The following is a 20,111-nucleotide window of genomic DNA, read 5'->3' on the forward strand; positions in this document are numbered from 1 at the left end:
AAGGGGGGAAAGGAAAAGATGCCTTAAATTTAGGGGGAAAGAAAATCTTTTGCTGTTGAAAAATTTTCGAATCATATTATGTATTTCATGAACTTCTGAATATATGATCTTTTACTCTTCTATTGCCTGGCTGTTTGTTGAAAACCATGAATTTTTAATCTTCTAATTAAGTTTTAACATCATCAAAAAAGGGAAATTGTTGGGTTAAATTATTTTGTTTAAAATAATTAAGAGAATAAGTGTATTCTATGACCAATCTTATTTTGATGATGTGTTAATTATAACTTAATAAGTTGAGAATAAAGCTAAGCAATCTAATTGTGTGTATGCAGGTGCATTAAACGTCACTAATTCAAACCTACTCTAAAGCAGGCTTATTAGATATCATACGTAGTTAGACGTTTAGTCTAACATATACGTAGTTAGACGTGCAATCTAATAGATACGTAGTTAGACGTGCAGTCTAACAGATACATAGTTAGACGTGAAGTTTAACAGATGCGTAGTTAGACGTGCAGTCTAACGGATGCGTAGTTAGACGTGCAGTCTAACAGATGCGTAGTTAGACGTGCAGTCTAACTCCATTAGACTTGGTGGTCTAATGAAACACGCTTTTAGACGTCGACGTCCAACTCCCTTAGACTTGGCATTCTAATGGAGCACGTCTAATGCCTCGCTTCAGCAGCTGTTTGAAGTTAGCATACGTCTACCCACGATCAACTAGATGTACGCTACTCCTGCTCCACTTTTCCTTGCAGTCCAGTACGCCAGCTATTTGCATCAAATGAATGAATGCCACGTACACGAATATTCTTCCCAGTACTTGTTCAATACGGGACTGTACTAGAAGAATATCAGGTGCTCTACCATTTAGTACGACCACGATCCATGTGCACAGAGTCTACTGTACTCTTGTACTATGGGGGCTTTCCAATGGACGCTTGCCACGTGTCCATGAAGAAGATTCGACCGTTGGTGTCCTTCCACTACTTATAGATGCTCAAGGACAACAGTTGAATCAACCGGATACTTTTGCTCACAATCCTACTATTGACTCTTGCACTTACTGATTTCTATCATCTTCCAAGTTCAAGAGAGAAAGAATCAAAATTGTCTAGCTGAGAGAATATTGTTCTTAATATTGTAAGTTGAATAGAGGTTGTTCTGTTCAACATTGTGTTTTATCTAGTTCAACAAACTGTATTTGATTCAAAGAAGTATTTAGTGAAATTCTTCCAGTTGTTGGAAGAAAGGGTGACGTAGGAGAGTTTGCTCCGAACATCCATAAACAGCTTGATGTAATCTTTCCTTTCTCGTTGATTCAAAGCTTCAAACCCAAACAAACATTTTCGTACTTGAATCGTTTCAAGAGTTTGTGAAGGTTTGCGAATAATAGAAAGTGATATCAATCCCTCACATGATTTATATCAAACCGTTTTTAAGAAGTTTCTAACAATAGTCAGACCCTAGTCTCTATTGGTTGCACTGATCCTAACATAGTTTTAAAAATAATTTTTTTAAGTAAAATTTTTTGATCAAAGAGTTTGGGTAGCTTCACAAAGCTCCAAGAAAAAGATTCCTCATCATCTCAAGGTATGGATCGACCTGGATGATGATCAATTTGTTCAAAACAGTTTGTGATCAAAATTTGAGATTTTAATTTTCAAGTTGTTTTGAAGTAAAAGAAGTTATGCAATAGTTTCCCTATATCACATATACTTGATTGATATTAAAACAAGAACACTGACTGTTTGTTTTGACCAATTAAATAACATCAAAAAAATTTCATTTTACTTGAAATATGATTTTGATCAAACATGATCGGGATGGATCAAACATGATCCAAATAGTTGCTCAACATCATTACAATCATGCTTGGAAGCTTTTTGGGTTGTGATTCGATCGAATTAACCCAAGAATAGTAAACCCGTTTTTTTATTTAGAAAATTCAAATTTGGGTTTTCATTATTAGGTTGATGTATTGATTCTACCCTATCCCGATAGTTTTTAAATGATCTTAGGATCAATATCCAATCATCAAATCACATAAATAACAAGCATACAAGCTTTTGTAATTTGAAATATAAAAATTCCAAATTCAAACTGTAAATATAAATTTAAGGAGGATTGAAACCTTACCAAGGATTGAAGAACACTCCTTGATCTTTATTGAAGCTTTCTAGATGCAAAAACCGAGCTTCTAAGCCTTAAAACATAAATTTCAAAAAATCCGAAAACTTCATGCTTTAATGGAAGATTTCGAATTTCTTCGATTTAAGAGGGATATGTTGGTTGGTTAGTTTCGGAATTACTTGAGGGTGGTATTTATACTCCTCTTAGGTTGGTTCACGAAGCCTAGTGACCTAAATAAGCCAAAATCCATTAATGTTTTTGACTGTTCTTGGCTAGCAGTCACCGAATAGGTCGTGACAAGGCCTATTATAGTAGGGGAAATGATCACGATCTCAACGTGATCATTTTGGCCTTTGAATCAAGTCATTTGGTGGACTATCGAGAGAGTTCACTTTGACTTGAAGATCAGAGACGATTGTTCTTATCTGCTCCGGTGTCGCGACGAAGAAGACATTCGAAGGGTGAAACAACATCATTTTGTGGCTAAGGCGATGACGTGACGTTTGAGCGGTCCTTTAGCGTTTCAACTAATAGTCGTTTTGTGATCGACTACTACCTGGGCGCGCGTCTTCTCTGCTACAACCGGCTACATGGAGCGTCCTAACTTGTTGGATGAAGATCAAGTGGTCATCTGATGGATGAAATTCCTGATGTAGTTGATTTCTTTAATTTCGGCCACACTAGGTTGTAGTTTTATTTTATTTATAAAACCTTAAGAGTTTGTTTGAAATTGAATTTTTTTCTATTTTTTGGCTTCAATTTTATTTTTTGTAATTACACAAAATATTAAAATAAATATGAAAAATATTTTATCAATTTATTTTATTATTTTTTTTTTGTATATGTTTAGTATTTAAATAAATAATTTTTTAACTGAATTGAATACAAAATTCACTCTTAATTATTTATCTTTGTCATTTAATTTTTCAAATTTTTTTTTGAGACATTATGGGTATAACATTTATCCTAAATAATTTTTATTTATTTTTATTTTGGCATTAACTCTTAATTAATTTGATTAATTAACATATTAATTAATCCTAATTAATTATTTTAAGTAGGTTTTTGGCATGGGGTTAATTATTTTAATGTAGGTTTTAAAAATAATTATTTTAATATTATAAATTGGGATGTAATTTTTCAGTGCTTACAATCATCATTATTAATAAGAAAGATTTTTAGTTAATATTAAGATAAGATATTTTTATTTTTATTATATTTTTTTTGATGAGTATGAATAATTTATATAATATATAGTTATTGAAAATGTAACATACAAAATATATATAGATACACAAAATTATAAAAAAAAATCAACAATTATAAATGGAAATCACTCTAAAATAATTATTATATGTAGGTACGCCAACATTGTTGGATAAAGCGGAAGCGAGAATGTCGGCTTGATTAGGGCTGCAAATGAGCCGAGTCGAGCTCGAACTTGCTTGAGCTCGAGCTCGACTCGATTTAGTATTTATTAGCTCGACTCGAGCTCGAGCTTGAGCTCGAACACGTTTATAAATTTGAGTTCGAGCTCGACTCGACTATTTACCTATAAGCTCGGCTCGACTCGAAAAAGTCGAACTCAAACTCAAGCTCGAGTTCGAACTCAAGCTCAAACTAAAATTTATTTCAAAATGAAAATATCAATTTTTCATATATATTCAACATTTAAAATATAATATTTTAAAATGAAAATATGAAACAGTTATAACTATTTAAAATTCTAAAAACATGATAATCCAAAAAGAATCAAACCACCATTACTAATCAAAATTCTAAAATATAAAATTCCAAAATTAAAGTACAAAACTATATAAATTGTTTGAACATTCAATATATTAATACTTTTTAATATAAAATGTTTAAGTTTAAAAATAATTAATATAAAAAATACATGTTAAAACAAATAACTAAAATTTAACTTACTTTAAGAGTAGATATCGAGAAAAAACAAATTTAACCACAGTTTTTATTAATAAATATTATTATATATATTTAAATTATTTGGGTACAAATATAACAAGAATTTATTTTCTTATTCATAAAAAGAAACTATTAATTTATTTATATATTATAATATATTATTAATCTTGTAAATTCATTTTCTCTCACAACATATTATATATAATATATAATTAACATTTTTTATCTCTTCATTATATATAATATATTAATTTTTTTTTATCTCTTTCAATATAATATATAATATAATATTGTCTACCTTTTTTCTATCATCAATCTAATCCTTATATAAATTGTAAACCATTATATATAATATGTATTTTTCTATATTTATGGTGATGCCCTTAAACGTATTTTGCTGATCAATATATATATATATATATATATATATATATATGAACGATCTATATAATCACAAATTTTTCATAATACAAAAGAAAATCAAGATTATTTAAAAGTAGGAGCAATAAATATCGTAGAAATAAAAATATATTTTAATTACCTGTAGATTTTTTGTGAATGAATGAGAGAAATAATGTAGATGAGAGATAACATAAAAAAATGTATTAATCTATTATGAATGAGTGAAAGTAATGATAAAGATGAAAGAAGAAGAAATGGTGAAGACAGAAGAAGAAGAAAAAAAAAGAAGAAATGGTGAAGACGGAGGAATAAGAATAAGAAAGGATGATGACGGTAGAAATAAGAAGAAAAATAGATGAAGAGTCACTTATGATTCATACGTTAGAAATTAGGGTTTTATTTTATGACAATATAATATAATAATTTGGATTGTGGGCCTTTTATATTGGCTTTGAAGAAAGAGAGAAAAAAAAACATTGTTTTAAATTTTAAGTTTTAATATTAAAAAAATAAATAAATATATTATATATTTTCAGGCTCGAAAAAGCTCGACAAGTCATCGATCAAACATTATATGAGCTCGAGCTCGGCTCGATTATTAAACGAGTCGGCTCGAGCTCGACTCGAACTCGATCAAAGTTAAGCTCAAGCCGAGCTTTGACCGAGCGGCTCGCGAGCAGCTTACGAGCGGCTTGACTCATTTGCAGCCCTAGACTGGAGTAACACAAATATTAGTGATAAAACCTAAGGTTCGGCTACAAAGGGAATGTCGCCTTGAGTAAAGTAAACATTTGTGAGAAAACTTCAGGGTTCGTTCACTCAGGGAATGTTGGCTTTTGTAAAGAAAATATTTGTGATAAAACCTAAAGTTTCGTACACGAAGGAAGATTTAGGGCACAAGATCATAATGAAAGGTGTCGAATATTAGGAATGTCGACTTTTGAGTAAAGTCGGAGGGTAATTTAAGGCCTAAGATCATACTGAAAGGGGAAATCAAATGTTTAAGAATGCATTTGAACAACCCAAAGTTCTTCAAGAGAGAGTGAGTCAAAGCCAAGATCATGCCAAAAGCCGTAGTATGGTGGGATTAAGAATGGTTAATTAGGGTTCATAATGAAAGATAATGTATATGATTAATATGTGTCAAGAGATTTTAATAATGTATTTTTTTTTCTTTTTTAATATTAAAACGATTAATTATTTATATATATATATATATACATAAAAAATTCATAAAATATAATAAATATTTTTATTTTCATTTATAATATTTTTATATATGTATAATTTTAAAAAATATTAATTAGAAATAAAAAATTAAAATATATTTAACTAAATATGTTAAATTTTAAAATGAGACAAGAAATTAAAATATATTTTTAATTTATTTATTATTATTATAAAATAAGACATTATATATTTAAAATAATATTTTAGAATTCACGATAAAACTTAAAAATAAAAATATCAATATGAATTTATTATATTATAAATTAAAAAAACTGAAATAAAAAAAATAAAAAATTATTGTTAAAAATAAAAACTGTAAAATAAATTAACAAATATATTTAAATTAAAAAAATAAAAATATATTTAACTATAAATATGTTAAGTTTTAAATTTATTAGGAGATGTATTTAAGACTTATTTATTATTTAAAAAAATAAATTAAGACACTCGAAAAAATTATTTATTTATTACTATATTTTATTTATTTAATTCATTATTTATATATATTAATTTTAAATATTTTTTAATATTTGTCTAATTATATATCATACTAATTTATTATTATAAAAAACAAAATAAGACATTGTATGAACAATTTTTTTATTAGCACATATTTTTTTAATTAATTATTATATTAATTTTAATTATTTATAATATTTGTACAATTATCTATTATAATAATAATAATTATAGAAAACAAATTAAGACATTATATATAACAATTTTATTATCACATATTTTATATATTTATTAATATATATGTATATATTAATTTTAAATATTTTTTAATATTTGTCTAATTATATATCATACTAATTTATTATTATAAAAAACAAAATAAGACATTGTATGAACAATTTTTTTATTAGCACATATTTTTTTAATTAATTATTATATTAATTTTAATTATTTATAATATTTGTACAATTATCTATTATAATAATAATAATTATAGAAAACAAATTAAGACATTATATATAACAATTTTATTATCACATATTTTATATATTTATTAATATATATGTATATATTAATTTTAAATATTTTTTATATTTATCTAATTGTTTATTATTTTAATATATTTGTTCTTAAACAATTAATTTTATTCCATTTTTTTATGTTCAATAAATATCAATAAAAACGCAAATAAATTGGTTAGATAATTTTGAAATATTTATTTTTTAAATAAGTAAATAATAATAAAGAATATTAGATCATAGTAAATTTTTATATAATTTGATTTGTAATTTTATCTAAAAGTTAATATTTGATGATCTTTTCTAAAAAAAAGTTCTCACAATTGATGTTGTTAATTTATATGATTGGTCCATATTCATTTTTTTTTTATATGTTTTTCAAACTTTATATACTCAATTGAAATATTTAAAAATATTTAAACTTTAAAAATATTAAATTTAAATTGATATTTTACAAATTAAAATCAAGTGAAATATTTAAATAATATAAAAAATGCATGAGATCCATGCTAATTTTATTAATAATTGTTTAACAAAAAATAAAGTCATGTATACCTTAAGTGTTTTGAACAACCAAATATATATTTAAAAAATTGTGACAACTAAGAATAAATTTAATATTTTAACTATGAATACATCCTATTCTAACTTCATTTTTTCCATTATTAATATTTTTTTAATAGTTTATGCTTGTTAAATTTCATCTCGTATGAAAACAATTTAGGAATTTATAACCAAATTTACTTATTTGAATAGAGTAAAATAAAATAATTTAAAATAAAAACATTAAAAAAAAAAGATAAAAAGATGTTCTTAGACAAAACTTTGAAGATCACTCAAATCAGACATTTGAACACGAAACCAATCTGGAAAACTGTTAGTATTAGATTGATATGCAACATTTATCTCATTCAACATTTTCTGCAACTTGTTTTTCTCCCACCATTCCTTATTTCTTTCTTTCTTCAATTCCTCAATTTCATAGATGACTTCGGCGAATTCAAGATCATCCTTGGCTTCCTGCACCCTCAACTTCTCAACGTCTCCTTCCGTCTCAGCATGCTTCTGTTTCAAACGATTCATCACCTCCGATTGATCATCAGCAACCCGTTTGATCGCTTGTTCTATTTTCTTCTCCAAGCGATCTTCAAACTCTCTTAATGCCTTTCCTATTACCACCTCATCGTTTACCTGCAGATTCGCGTTTGCGTTTACGTCCTGAATTACTTGCTGATCTGCAAATAGAGAGAAGACACAGCAACTTAAGGAACCAAAACGTGCATAGGCATTTCGCAAAAGGATCAATTCTTTCTGAAGAGCGTCAGATGAATCAGAATCGATTTGGACGCCATATAAGTACGATTCAAGAGATGCTTTGGAGTTGAAGATTAGAGAGATCGCAGATTTAAGCTCCTCCATTGAAATTTAGGATTAGGTCACTACAACAAAATAGGCTTTGGGCGACACATAATCGCCAACCCATATTAAGCGTTGGCAAAAGTCAGAAAAAAAAATGTTTTTGCCAACCTTTCTTTCAATATGTTTGACAACCCTTATTTTATAATTCCTTTAAAAAAAATTATAAGCAAATAGTTAGATAAAATTTTGTTTTAATATTTTATAATTTTTTATTTTAAATTTTGTTTTTGTAATAATATAGACTATTATTTTTTAAAATTAAATTATATGCTAATTTTTATCTCAAACCTAAAATTTATTAATATTTTGAGTTAATTAAATATAAATTCATTATTAATATTAAATTAATTAAATAGAATTATACTCTATTAAATAAAATAAATATTTTTTAAAATAAATAATATAATAAAATTAGTTATTAAATAAATTATTTATAATTTTAAGTCAAATTTAATAAATTTATAATTGGGCTATTTTAATAATATTGTGAATTTTGTATGGGCTTTTTTCAAATAATATATGGGCTATTTTAATGATGCATTTGTAATGGATTTACTAATTTGGGTTTGCACCAATAAACTGAAAAGTTTAGAACAATTATTAATATTTTCTCTCCATTAGGTTTCTTTCATTTTGCTGACTAACATCATCCTCCATCCGCGCCGCTTCGTCTTCCCCGGACACCATCTCTCTCCTTCAACTTTACACATCGAGATTCGGAGAAGAGTAAGATTTTGATTTAAATTCTTCTAAGTTACGGATTTCTGCATCAATGGCTTTCATTTCATTCATCGGCAGACTTCTCTTCGTTTTCGTCTTCATTCTCTCAGCTTGGCAAGAGTAAGCTAGCTTCTTTGCCTTCTTTAATCAGATCCATCCTTTTATGCTTTCGCTCTTCCTATTTAAGCACGTTCTTTTCTCGATTCCGTAGTTTCATCTCATGCTATGATTTATTGCTTCGTAGTTTGCTGTTGTTGGAAGATATAGATGAACTTTGTTTCATTCTCCAATAATATGTTTAGCTAGCTTATCATGATGAGAATTCTAATCAATAGATCTCGTTGGTTTAATACCGCATTTGATGATTTTCTGGCTATTGATCGCTAATCCTTGATACTTCTACAATAGATCTAATTTTTGTATGTTTTAGTTACCCAGGGTGTATTCTTTTGTGATAAAATAGTGTATCTATGATTGTAGTTTTGTTCACTCTCTGTTGAAGATGAACATTGACTGTAATTTCTCAAATTTCATGGCTATGAAGGTCTCTGTCTAGGTTTATCTGATCTTCTTTAGTATATTTGTAACATAGCTTTGTAGATCTTCTTATCTAAGTTTTTATAAGTTGTTGATTCTGAAGGTAACAAAAGGAAAATGGTAGCCTTTGATATTTGTTAATATATTAGTATTCATCTTTCCCTTTATGCAAATGGAAGATAATGATGATAACATCCTTCTAATAAACCATTGATGTTGGTTCTCAGGGGTTCAGTGAATTTGGGGTTGATGGTGGACCAGCGGCCAAGACCCTGAAACCAAAGTTCAACATCTTCTTGAAACATGCTACTGATCATACTGGTTTGAAAGTGTCAGATGTTGAAGTAATAATCAGCTAGTCAGTCTGATATAAGATGGTTTTGAAAAAAAAACATAATTTTTTTCTGATATTATTGTTCTTTTCTTTGACAGATCAAATATTTAATTGCAGCTTAAATTGTTATAAAGGAATTGGGAAGCTTTCTTTTCATCTTTGGGAGTTCAATTAGAGCCTATTTACTGGTCTGTAGTAGGTATAATCTTTTTCTTTTTTATCAGAATTTGATATTGAATTCATCTCACACAGTTTAGTTCTGTTTCAGCTTCTTCACAAATTGATAGACACTCCAATCTTGTACAACTTCTACAACTACGATGATGACAGAAAAGCATATGGTTAACTTTTTGTTAAGTTTACACAGGTACAAATAACAGTCCATTTTCTCATTATGATTCAAGATAAGGAACATAATTGATGGTCATTTTTTTGTTTTTTTGTTTAGAATTTAGCATTGTTTGGGGTAATACTGTTCTTCATCGGTATGAATAAAAGATCTTCATCACTTTCTGTTCTTCCCATTTAGTGATTTGTAAGTATTCCTCCATCATTTCATAAAATTCCTATCTATAGATCTGCATTTATCCATGTATTATCATATCTATTAAGTCGATTCGAGCTTTATCCATTTCCGATTTCGATTTCTCGATCTTATATGAATCAGAAATGTATATACCATAGGTTAAAATCAAATGATTTCGATTCGAACTATGAATTAGAAATGTTAAACATCTTTTTTCGTTTCTATTGTTTGTTTAGATATGGTTAGTTCACAGTTGAAGTTACATCGATTCCATACTGGTCGTAATTCAAGAGTGGTGACTGCTCTTATATTGTTGAAAACTCGTCTTTTAGGGTATTAATATTATCTTGTTATTTGTATGTTTTTTTTAGATTAGTTTATAAACTTAGATTTGATGATTATTTAGTTACCATGGACATGTCTCTACTGCTTTGGTTCTTGGTGCTTTGGTTCTTGGTGGAGTTGACATTACTGGTCCACATTTACACACTATGAGTTATATATACAGAAAAATAATCAACTATATAAGAAAATGTTATTTTTATGCAATAATCGGTTTGCAGATTTATCCTCATGGATCAACCGATACTCTTCCATTTGCCACGATGAGTTCTGGTTCACTTGCTGCTATGGCGATATTTGAACGAAATATCGTGAAGGTCTTACTGTAAGTAAGATTCTGTTATCACTTATTAAAAAACAGTCATTTGAATTATTTTTTCCTGATTATGGTCTTTGGTCCTCAGAATGAGGAAGTGGTCAAGTTGGTAACTGAGGCTATTTGCTCTAGTATATTCAATGACTTTGGTAGTGGAAGCAATGTTGATGTTTGTGTGATCACAAAGGCTAGTTCACTTTCTCACTTTGTTTTAGGAGACAGACAAAGATACTATTTTTACCATTTTAAAGAAACACTTTCTTAATGTCAGTTATTTTAGGTTTTATATTAGACATCTAGAGTTTGTTTGATGTTATATGAAGGATAATTTTTTGATAGTTTGGTTGATAATAAAGTGAATTATGATGAGCCCTAATGTTTGATTGTGTACGATCTTTGCAGGGACAAACATAGTATTTAAGAAACCATGTACACCTAATCCTCGTACTTATGTTAGCGAAAAAGGCTATACCTTTTCCAAGAAGACTGGTTAGTAAACCTCATTCTACATGCCTACATCATGTGTTCTAGGAGAAAATATTTCTTCATGTTTGCAGTGCATGTCTTAGTCATACTCTTTTTTTTTCTTTGAAAATAAATAATTTTGTTACTTATGATAAAATACGAAAGTAAAACCAAACCTGACATTAACTATAACTATTTTCTTGTTTTCAATTGTCTGATTCTTTTGCTTATTAATTTATGTTCTATATTTAATTAGGGTGAAGAAATAGAGGTTTTGCAAGTGACAATGCCAGACTTTAAAGTGAGGTAAAAACTTACAGTTATCTTTAGCATTAATGGTATTGAGTAATTTTGTCTAATATGTTTTCACAACTTCATTAATAGAAGTTGATAAGCAAGTTGAGGGAATTGTTCTATTAATGGAAGCTGAAGCAATTATACCAACACTCAATACCAACACTCAATGAAGATTTCAAATCGCCAAAAGGATCTCAAATCGCCACAGGAATTATTTATTTGAAATTTAAAGCATTTTATTTAAATAAATTGAACATTAAATGTAAGTTAACTAATTAATGTTCTTTTTATTTAATTATTAAATCTTTTTTATTACCTTTGAAAATTGTAATGATGTTTTTCTTTAATTATTTAATTTATAACAAAAATTAAATTAAAACGTCCTAAAAATGTAGAAATATAAATAAAAATAAATAAAATTTTAAAAGAATTGTTAAAATAATAGGTTAAAAATAAATTAGACTTTTAGCGACGTTTAACTAATGTTACCAACGCTTAAATAAGCGTCGTTAAATATTCCTTCCTATGGCAACGCTTAAAATTTTAATACCGACGCTTAAATAAGCGTTGTTAAAACTTGCGCCCACCCTGCTTTCGGCGACGCAAGAATAAGTGTCGGTAACATTTTTGGCGACGCTTTTAAGGGTTGGCAGAGATCTTTTTAAGCGTCGCCGTTGGTCTTTTTTGTTGTAGTGGGTTTAGGGTTTACTTATATATATATATATATATTTGTATATGGAAGCAAGTGAAAAAGGCTCCAGAAACGAGGAGTCGGTTTCCAAAAAATATTTATAATTTTTTTTGAATTATTTTTTTTATATTAATTTAGATTATAATCTAATTAAGTTTTTCATAATGATTAACGACCCAACTCAAGTTTATATGGTTTAGTTGTATCAAAATGTGAGATTTAGGGGTCGGTAGCTATTATCAAACTTTTTGTTCTTGGTTTATTATGAAAATAAGTTATTTTGGTTTTTTCAAGTGAAAAGACATAATAAACATTATAATTTTAAGAGAAAAAAATAAGAAAGAATATCAATTTTATCACTGAATTATAATCAAATATTCACGTATATCACTGAACTAATTTTTGTTCGCTCATACCACTGAAGTTGAGATTAATATTCATTTATGTCACCAGGGGCGGAGTCACACATGGGCTAGGGTGGGCTTCAGCCCCACCTAAATTAAAATCTTAAAACAAAAAATTTTATATATGTATTCAGTGGCGGACCCAGAAATGTTTTCTCGGGGGGGCCAAATATATAGTAACGTAGCATTTTTTGGTGATCAATTAAATACATCTTCTAATTAAAATTTTACTCGATAATTACATAAAAATACTAACAAACACAATTACAAAATACTAATAAACACAATCACTAAATTATTCTTGTTCATGAGTCGGTTCAGAAGAAGACAAATTTATTTTACGAGATTCTATTTGTTGAAAATATTACAATATTTGGCACATTTTCAATTGTTGAGAAAATATCTTTCTCAACATATACAACTAAACTATCATTCATCTATTCATCTCCCATTCGATTACGCAAATCAGTCTTCACGGTCTTCATTGCAGAAAAAAAACTCTTTCAACGGATGCAGTTGCAACTGATAAAACTAAAGCCAACTCTATCAATCGATAAACCAATGGAAAGACTATATGTTTTTCTGTTGCAATCAATTTTTGAGCAAGAATTCCCAAGTCTTCAATTTAAGAAAATTGAGGATCATCCCGCAAATTAAATAAGTAAGCCCGAAGTTGTTGTTCCAAAAATAAATAATCACTGCCTGTGAAATTTTTGGGATAAAGTTTGGCAAGACGAATGAGTTTACGAATATCAAATTGGGAGAATGAATTTCTGGGAGGAAGACATGATATGCAGCCAATTTTATTATACCTGACAAAAGATTTCCACACGATAATGATGAAGATTAGTGATGAGTTCCTCTTTTCTTCTCCGCCTATCATTGCTATCAATTATCATATGTTTATTCATATCAAATATTAAGATCGAGTGTAATTGACAAAAACTGTTAACTTGGTCCAAAATATCATGTCATCCATCTTCTCTAAATTTTTGTAATTGATTTTTCGAACTCGAAATCAATGACATGCCTTGAACTATATTTTGCTCTCCTCTTTGTAGGCAAAGTGACAACTCACTTGTAATTCCCAATAATTTTTTCATCAAATGCAAAATATGAAAATCTAATTTAATAGATTTCAGCCTACCTATTTTAACTTGTTTATTAATATTAATTTATATTTTCTTATAAATTTTTAAAATAGTAAACACTATTAATTTATATTTTCTTATAAATTTTTAAAATAGTAAATACTATTATTATATGTTAAAATAAATTAAAGGTGAGGCCAGGGTTTGATCAACTGACCTCATCTTCAGAGTTTGGTTACCAAACCAACTGGACTAAGACTTACTTGTCAAATATATATATAAAACATAATTTATCTTAAGGTTGGGGGAGGCCCGGGCCCCCCAAGGCCCCCCTTGTAGGTCCGCCACTGTATGTATTTGACAAGTGATTCTTAGCCCAGTTGGCCCTGGCCTCAACTTTAATTTTATTTATAAATTAATTCATAATTATTTTATTTTATACTAACAATATTTTCTAATATACAAATATTTATAATAATCCATAAATTTTAATTAATATATAAATAAGATTTATTTATATAAATAAAGTATAAAAAATTATATATAAAATAATGTAAATCATATAATAATATTATTTATTTTAAAATTATATTTATATAATAATTATACATTATTTTTTATTTATTTTATTATAATTAATAATACAATTATTTATAAGGGTAAAATATAAAAATTAAAATAATAATAGTGTTTTATATTTCTTAATTTTAAACTATTTTAAAAATTTATAAGAAAATATATATTAATATTAATAAACAAGTTAAAATAGTTACATTGGTTTGATTCGGTATTTAAATAAAAAATTTGATATCCATGTTCAAAAACCTAACAAATCTCCTAAAATTGATTTGATGTAAGTTCTCTTAAACTTGATCCAGCATTACGCATTCCGATATGGAAATATCCTTTTAATAAAATGGATGAAATTAGACGAGCTTATATAAGATGAGGTCATATCAACCTATTAAGGATGAGTACCCGCCGACCAAATTTGAAATAAAAATCGACGATTCCAAAATCATTGGTTTAAGAAATTTACTTGGTTAGAATACTCTCCTTTGAAAGATGCTACTTTTTGTTTCCCATGTTTCTTGTTTGAACATAAACAACCCCAAAAACCTACATTTACAATAGATGAATTCAAATATTGAAAGCGAGTTAATGATGGGGATAGATGCTCTTTTGTTATGCATATAGGATGTAATATTTCACCACATAATAGGGCAGTTGAATATTTTGATAATCTAATAAATATCCTTGTCATATTGACAAAGTACTGAATGCATAGTATTCAGATGAAAAACAAAATAACAGATTACGGCTTACAACAACTATTGAAAACACTCGGTGACTCACTTTGCAAGCGTGTGCATTGAGAGGGCATGACGAGTCTCCATCTTTGAATAATCGTGAAAATTTTATTGAAAAAAAAGAGGAGTATAGAAAGTTAAATCTGAGATGCAAGTTGGAGTCAGCCCCAGGTAATTTTTTATCCTGGCTCCGCCCCTGTATGTCACTACTCCACCAAACATCTAACCCCGTTAAGTTTCTGTTAAATGAAACTACATGTGAAATTGACATATCATCTTTTTTAATTAATATATATTATATATTTATTTATTTATTTAAAATTCTAAATAATAAAACATTTACAAAGTCATTAATAATTTCTCTCTTCTGCCCTAATGAACTAAACTCATAATTTTTTTTCTGATTCACCTAATCAATCAGATAGATTCACATTTCTAAAACAGAGATAAGTAAATGTTATCCTCATATTACATTCTTGTTGATAATATAAACTCTAATCAATCAAATAGATTCATCTTTATAAAACAGAACAATAATTCAGAAATATAGGAAGAGAAATGAGAACAAACTCTGAAGAGATAAGGAAGCATATAGGAAGAGAACAATAATAATAATCCAGAAATAAGCCTTTAACAAAAAGAAGAAGATTTGTAAACTTCATTACTTGTCATCATTGTTTATTGTGAACTTTGTTTGAGACTAGTCGAAATAAGAAGATAAAGTTGAGGTCTAAGGCATAGCTAAATGTCAAAGTTCGTCGTGGTAGGGTTCTGAAATTAAAATCTCATCTCACATTGCCCTCAATTCTCTTGCTAACTCGTCAGTCTCCCTTCGGTTCCTTTATTTGAGAAATCGAATCCTTTGAAGACAAAGAATCAAAGAAGAAGAATGGTGAGTTCAGTTAATTAGGGCAGGAGAAGAAAATTATTAATGATTTTGTAAATGTTTTATTATTTAGAATTTTAAATAAATAAAAATATATATAATATATATTAATTAAAAAATATGACATGTCAATATATTAATTAAAAAAGATGACATGTTAATTCACTTGTCGTCTCATTTAACAGAAACTTAACGGGGTTAGAGGTTAGGTGGAATAGTGACATAGATGAATATTAATCTCAACTTCAGTGTATGAGTGAACAAAAATTAATTCAATGATATACATAAATATTTCATATAGTTCAGTGATAAAATTGGCATTCTTTCCGGAAAAAAAAAATAAAGGGTTTTGATTGATATATTAATTAATGTGTTATTTGAGATTTTTTAAATAATAAAAAATAAACAAGGCCGTATTAGCATTAATAATGCAAGTATATACACGAGAGCCGAGAGGGTTATGGAATTTGAAAGGTTTGTCAAGTTTAATATTGAAATAAGAATTGAATTAAATATAATATAATAAATGTACGAAGAGACAGTAATTGAGATTTTGAGGTATAAGATCAAGGTAGAATATCATACCATTAAAGAATTTATTGAGTTGCTCAAAACACCAAATACTAATTAATTATGGAATGGATCAAAACACCACACCATTAAATGCAAACTGAAGAAAAATAAGACGAGGAATTTTAATGATAATTAGGGTTTTCTAGTTAATAACTATACTTTCTTTTGATCAACTTAAAAGAATGATTATTTATATCAATTCAAAATAAAAGAAAAGTGAATTACGCTTATACATTTTATTTATATTAAATAATATTGTTCTTTCCGGTTTGACACATTTTTTTTTAAGATAAAAAATGAATATAACTCACATTATGAAGATAAAGTCCAATAATATTAATTTGTATGTGACTATTATTATAAATACAAAATAAAATATATTAAAACACATTTATATTTATAATAGAATCGAATCTCATTTAGTCATGCATAATTAATTGTATTAGAAGTTTATTTGAATATTAGTAAATTATAATTTTTTTATATATAAACTCATAGGGTTAAAATTGGCTCATTTAATCTTTTATCAATTTAAAATAAGGGTTAACTTTTTACATCCCACACCTACCATCTCCGTAGTTTATTAGGGTGTTCATTTATATATATATATATTTTAATATTCAGTCATATTTATCCAATTATTTTAATTAATTAGTAATATTAATTAGAGTTTAGGGTTTAGAATTTAGTATTTAGGATGTATGGTTTAGAGTTTAGGGTTTAGGATTTAGAGTTTAGGGTTTAGAGTTTAGAGTTTAGAGTTTAGGGTTTAGGGTTTAGAGTTTAGAATTTATTTAAACATATTATTAAAATATTTAATGTAATAGTTTATGATAAATTATTGAGTTATTTTAATATCAAATAAATGAGTAAAATAATAATCGTGAAAATATGGATAAATAAGATAAATTAATTTGTAGAGATAGAGAGATAAATTATTTAATAAGAGGAGAGAGCAATTAATTAATAAGAGGAGAGAAAATATTTTACAAACGTGTTTTAATTATTATTATATTTTTATTTGTTTATTAATTCTACCTGTGGACCACGTAGAGCATCGCTCTCCCAGTCGCTGTCTCCAGACGTGCTCTTTATCATTCCTCTTGTAATTATTATCTGATTGTATATTTATTTTTAATTTAATGCATGTTATATTGTTTCTTTATTACATTTTTAATGTAAGGCCGGAATTCGACTATGATATTTGGTCGTTGACACTTGAACCATGATTAATTGTTATGAAAATATTAATTAAATATTGTTTAAAAAAATAAAAAATAAAAAATAATACAAAATTCATGGATTAAACCAAAATAATTTTTTTTTTAAATACTAAATAAATAAAATTCCATCTAAAACCATAGACCATGAATTGCAATGATTTATATTCTTAGATTGTTGTTGAGTAGGTAATTCATTTTTTTTCTATAGTTAAATAGTAACATCGATTTTAGAAATTAAAAAAGAAAAGATTAAAATTTATTTGAAAGTCAAAATAAAGTTCAACCATCATTCATATAAACAAACAAGCTGATAATTAAATATAATATTGAGACAATAATAATTGAGATTTTGAGGTGTTAGATCAAAGTAGAATATATATATGATAGAATTAAATCAATGAGTACTCAAAGACTCCAAATACTTAATTTCATTTACTATCAATAGAAATAAAAATAAAAATTATTGATATAATATGTTTTAAAATTAGACTTACTTAACAATGACAATGGGTAACCGTATATTTGATATCTGTGGGTATTTGATTGTCGGATTCAGATATTTTAAATCGGGTTCGATGTCGGAATCGAGCATGGGGAGGGAAAAAGTATCCGGTTAGGTTCGGGGTCGGAGATAGGGTGCGTGCAAAACCCAAATCCGATATCCGTTTATATTAATAATAAAAATAAAATATATATTTTTTTAAATAATTAATATGAACTTTCAAATATATCATCATTACAAACATTATTTTAAATACATCATTTATTTTGTTATTATTCACATCTAGAGATGGCAATAGGTACACGTATACCCGATACCCGTGGGTACCCGATGATCGAGTTCGGGTATTTAAAATCGGGTTCGGGGTCGGGGTCGGGGAAGGGGAGTAAAAAATGTTACCCGATCGGGTTCGGGGATGGGTAGTGTTGGAAACTCAAACCCGATACTCGATACCAGAATATTAATATATAATATATATATATTGTTATAATTTAAATAACTTTTCAAATTCTATCTCTTAACCATCATTATTTTAACCATCATTATTTTAATCATCATTACAATACAATAAATATTGTATTTATTTTCTCTTTACCCAAAACCATAAGTCACGCCAATATCATTCTAATAATTGTTCCAATATCATTCTAATAATTGTTTCTCTCTCATTAGTTATGACTTTTAATCTTCATTTTTTATTTTTTTTCAACCTTATTACAACTTTTATCTTCAACATTCTCTCTAGTTTTGTTCTTCAACTTCTATCTTCAACATCTCTTTCTAGTTTTTGTTCAACATCTATAACCTAACTATGCAAGTAAGTAATGTTTTCATTTAAGTTTTTTAAATTTCGATATTATTAGTTTAATGTTATTTATTATTTAATAAAATTATGTTTGTTCTTTAACTTTTATAATCTTATACTTATTTATTAACTTAATCTTCAATCTCTATTTTGTAATTTCTTTTTCCGTTTTAGCAGTAACAAATGTGACATTTCTATAACTTTTACAAGACTCGCTTCAAGAAGAATGTGTTTTTTTTTTGTGAGAAAATTTTCTTGTTGATGAATATTTTGAAGTTTATGTTTAATTAAGTATATATTGTTGTGTCTGTTTTAAGTTTATTTATTTATATTTTGTGGTATGAATGAATTTATATTATGTAGTAGGAATGATATTGTTGTTTAAGTATCCAATATTTATTAATATTTTTTTTGGTAAATTATATTTTGTAATAACATATTAGTTAAGATATTAGATTTAATTTAAAATTATTTTAGTATTAATATGTTAATTAATTTTTTTTTTAATATTTTGTATATTTTAAAAATAATAAATATAATTTTATACTTTAATCGGGTAATGGGTACCCGTCGGATATCAAGTACCCTACAAATCGGGGATGGGGATCTAAATAGAAATACCCGTCGGGTTCGAGGTCGGATATTTAAATGAAAATCGAGTTCGGGGATGGGTACTTCATTACCCGGCGGGTAGGGTACCCGTTGCCATCCCTATTCACATTCCACACTTCACTCCAACTTTAACAACCCACCCCACCCCCCACACACACACACACACAAAAAAAAACAATTATTACTCTTTACATTACTCTTCAATTATTTGTCTTCAATTTTTTTTAAATAACAAAATGTTATTTATCTCTTATCTTCATATTCTTCATTCTTCAATTTTTTTTCAAACATTATTCTAACATATTTTTTCAATTCTACATTAAAGTTATTATTTCCATCAACGTTTACAACATAAATATGTAGAAAAGGTAACTAATGTTGTCATTTGTA

At 27.2% G+C, this 20,111-nt stretch overlaps 2 pseudogenes; both read left to right on the top strand.

Moving 5' to 3' along the window:
- Window positions 1-8,723: 8,723 nt before the first annotated feature.
- Window positions 8,724-10,207, top strand: LOC124913374 (annotated as a pseudogene).
- Window positions 10,208-10,336: 129 nt separating this feature from the next.
- On the top strand, window positions 10,337-11,816 carry LOC124913375 (annotated as a pseudogene).
- Window positions 11,817-20,111: the final 8,295 nt, after the last annotated feature.

This window comes from Impatiens glandulifera, chromosome 8 (assembly GCF_907164915.1).
Source record: "Impatiens glandulifera chromosome 8, dImpGla2.1, whole genome shotgun sequence".
NCBI lineage: Eukaryota > Viridiplantae > Streptophyta > Magnoliopsida > Ericales > Balsaminaceae > Impatiens > Impatiens glandulifera.